Raw genomic sequence first — 4467 nt, 5'->3', positions numbered from 1 at the left:
TGAACATTGCCAAGGAATTTTAACCTTAACCCATCTAGTTCTCTCCAGGGACTCAGCCAGCTTTGGGAGCTGCTCAGTATTTTTAAGACATATAAATCATGGCTTGGATATATTAACTGGGGCTGTCAGAAAATTATGAGCACTTACTGAAAGAAGAATCTTCTTTTCTTTTTCTTCTCATAGTTTCTTTCCTCTGAACAAGACCTCTGAGAGATCCCAGGCCACATGTACTACACCACAGCTGAATTCAAGGCTGCAGCAGGAAGAACTGCTCTAGGATAAACCTGATGTTGCTAAGGTTTCATTTTAAGCACAAATATTCATTTTCCACTTCCAAAGTCATGTTGATTTTTGTGTATCAGATTTCACTGTGAAAATCAGCTTATGGATCTGAATGCAGGTTTTGATCAATACTGGTCTGGTTCTTCATGTTTTTTGTGGATATACTCATAAAAAATAAGAACACTTAATTTTCCCTTCCTTATCCTGCCATGTCCTCTTATTTTAATTTTGATTTTTTTCCCACTTTTCAGAGCACATCCACTTCAGTAACAGCATGAAAATGCCAATGAAAATACTGGGGAAATTTACCTTAATTTATCCTAGTGGACCCCAGATAAAGCCCTCATGGAAAAGTAGCACCCCTATGTGAAGATACCTCATATACTAGAGCTCAGCTGCTGCACCAATTTTGAACTGCTTACACAGTCCTCAGCAAACCAAATGCTTCATGTCATACCATAACAATATGGTGAGTTCTAAGCCCTGCTCTGCTTTCCTTAAGAACACGCCTAGAGCTTGGGTCACACTACTCCATTCATGTGAGAGATGCCTATGTTTACACTTCAGAGCCAATACTGATGAGCAGAGCCTGTCTTTGGGACTTTTCAGGTTTAGCAACTACGAATCTCTTTGATAATGTAATTCACAGACTTTCGACACTTCTGTACATTTTATTGCTTTTCATCAAAGTCTTCATGCTCCTATTTAGTTTATGACCAATTTGTGCAACACTGACAGTGATCATTTGCCTACAAATGAAATTATTAAGACTGAGTTAAGACCTTTAATAGCTGACCCACAATACAGGAACTGCAAAGAATATTTTATCAATCCAGACATATGTCTTAATGTTACAGTCAGCTGTTTCAATGGCTTAGATAGCAATTTTACTTTTTGTAAGTATATCATTAGCTATAATAACATTCAAGACCAAGATATGCTGTAATTTGGTCCCAAACAAAACATGCAAATAAATATAACAAAGGACAAGTACAGCTAACAAAGAAAGTGTGTGTGTTGGTAGGGATCTGGTCTCAATTAACAGTACTGGTATCATATTCAAATGAGTTTGTATTGATAGACTGTCTTCCTACAAGAAGTATTTCAGCAAGACAAAAATGTTACTCTGGTAGATGCTGTATAACAGTCCTTTCAGCACACATTTTCAGGTATTTCAACCTAACAATTTTATCTTCTTTTCTTTGGAAACAGGACCCTGTTTCTTCCTGATCCTGTCTTCAGAGTAGCAAAAGCAAAGAAACTGAACCAACATGGTGCAAACCAGAGTGAGGGCAGAGCTGGATTTGTGCTGTTCCTAGGACTGCAAATCTACAGGCCCCATGGCACTTCACTGCTTTGCAGTGGATGGGTGTTCAGTCTCTCCTCTACAGCAGTGGGACTGGGAATGGCTGATTCTTATTTCATTTCATAGAATATTTACAGCAGCTTTTTTCTACTTAGCATTTAAGCTCTCAACCATTTATATAGTTTCCTACTTTTTTGTGTGTGTTATTGACACTTAAAGCAATATGCAGTAGCATAAACATCTACTTCCCCTTGAATTTTGTGGCTGTGCAACATCTAGTACAGTCTCAGGTTGACTGACATGTGGTTCTACAATAACATCAATTATAATAAAATGCCCGATTGGGGAGCTTCCCAATAATTTCCCCTGATGGCAGAGTAGTAAAGGTCAGAGTGCAACTAGCAGAGAAGTGGAAGCTGATTTTCCCTTACTGTTTGTGAAAATGGCAACAATCTAGTAACCACTTTACTGTCTCATCAGCAACTTCTGGTTCTTGCTAAACATTTCTACTGTATATTCATAAATAAACCTTTAAAATTAATAAAATAAATAAATTCTTTAGAATAAAAAAATATGTTTTAGGGGATTAAAAGTGGAGTAGTTTAAGAGACACAAAGGGTTAGCCATAAGCCAGGGCACTTTTTGCCTTGCATCAAATGATAGTCCTAGCACAGGAATGATTAATGCAATGCTTCATTTGCTGGGCTAATGATATCCTGCCTGGTCTACAGACAGCCTGAAATGGTATTGTCTGTATTCCACTTCACACTAAGGTCAGCCAGAATATAATTATATCAATGATATTTCCCTGTAGACTTCTGGCCTTTCATAGGATTGATGCTAAGGTTACTCAATAGTTTACCAAGCTTTAAATAGTCTCGTGTCTTCATTGTCCAAGTTCATTATGTATTACAGCCCTAAAGACAGTCTGTGCTCTGTGACTACTGCAAATGCCAAGGTTTCAATGACAACCGAGTGGAGAAAGAACATCCTGTTATTATGGTTTTGAATTGTGAAATTGACTTGGGAGAATTTTTGTATTTGTTTCTGTATGCTAAGGCAATCTTACTTTCTTTTTTTAAAGCTTTTTAATTGCCTGTTTTGCTTTTAATGTATTTGCCGCGTTCAAGGGATTAATGACAATGCCTTGGGATGCGTCTCCATGAAATATGTCAAATAGCATTACTGCTGTGCTAACTTTAATGCAAATGATTCTCTCTCAGGGGACCTTGTAGAAGGATATTGTCTTAGATACTGGAATTTGTATGCTGCATAAACTACACCAAACAAACAAGGGCTGTGCGGGTTCTGGTTTGAAAGAACTGGGTTAGAACAAAAGAGCTCAAGTTATTAGGATTCAAAACTCAGAGAGCTTCAGTGGTATATTGGCAATACCTGAGACTTGTCCAGAGCACAGACATTTCAGGCTGTATGTACACAAAGGCCACCCCAGGCAAACAAATAATTACTACTCTTTAGAGTTATGTTCTGATCTTAAAACAAAAGACATGGTGAACAAACTCTGCAGCTTGAATCTGCCTGGAGCTGAGTAACTGTTCTGTTTTTTCCACATCTTCGCCTGCTTTTATTCGCAATCACCACCATGTGCTTGCTTCTTCTGCATGTCTGGTGCTGGCTTTGGCACACTTCAGTCCTCTCTGAGCCAGTTTAATTTATCATAATAGCAGAAAATGAATCCAGGGGAAAAGAAATCTGGGTGGGTTTGAGCTGTTTTTATGAGGTAGGTCTTCTCCCAGAAAGGTCCAGAGAGAACAGATCCATGGAGAGGGTAAAAACATACACAGTCACAGAAACGAGAGATGGGCAAAAGAGGTGGAAAGTGGGAAAATAAGGAGGGCAAGAGGAGAACTTTCTGTTTGCAGATGCAGCTAGCCACTGCATCCGCTCAAGTGCCAGCGAATCACTCCCTTCACAAACTCTTCTGTTTTCTACTCATCCTAAACTAGCAGACAGTGCTCACTGCTTCCAAGGACTCCCCTGTACAGGACTGTGGCATCCAAATGCACCATACTGTCTAGCGATCAGTTGCCCAGATAGGCCTGATTTAGCTGTTCATTGAAGGTGAATATTTATCTTTGCTACTGTTACTGATAATTGCCTCAATTATCAGTAACAGTATTCTGAGCTATTCTACCTTCAGGCTGACAAAAATTGCTCAGATTCAGACCATCTGTCTGGGGAGACGACAGCAAACAAAGTATGGCTAGTAAACATGAGAGGGATTTTCAATGGTCTTCATCACCAAGGGTTGGGAGCAAGCTTGGATCCACTCTGAGTCCTTCTCAGCTTGAAAATCTTGTCCACAGAGCTCACAGGGGTCAAGGGCTTCTGCACAAGCTCTTCTGAGAGCTCACCTGCCAGCTGTGTGCAGAAGCAGAGGTACTGTGTCTACGCAGAGCTATGTGCTCTTTTGTGTCCAGCAACAGCAACATCTACATAAAACAGGTGAATTTAGTGAACTAGAGGGCTGGTATCATGATTTTAGCACTTAAATATGCTAACACAGGAAGAGTCACATGAAACAGGCTGGAGTGAAAGTATTATTTCATTTGTGCTAATAATGACACAGAACCACACACAGCATATAAAGGTATGTATTAGAGGTTAAACTACAGGGAGAACTGCAGACTCTGTTCTAAGCAATTACTCCTCAGGCCCAAAGATAGCCAATTTTTCAAAAGAATCCAATTATTTCAGTTTTTGTTGACTTTTTTGGTATTTTTCTACATTGTTTACTCTAAGTTTAATACCTACAGTTTAATAAATTCATTAGGTGCTTTATATGACTGCCTGAGACAGCAGTATCTCACACTGATAATCCAGATCTCTTCTGGCCTGAGGTCTTTGTGCTTTTTAAA

Source organism: Passer montanus, unplaced genomic scaffold (genome assembly GCF_014805655.1).
Source record: "Passer montanus isolate IOZ18808 unplaced genomic scaffold, ASM1480565v1 scaffold22, whole genome shotgun sequence".
NCBI classification, from domain to species: domain Eukaryota; kingdom Metazoa; phylum Chordata; class Aves; order Passeriformes; family Passeridae; genus Passer; species Passer montanus.
The sequence above is the reverse complement of the archived record's forward strand: the minus strand, read 5'-3'. Positions refer to the sequence as shown.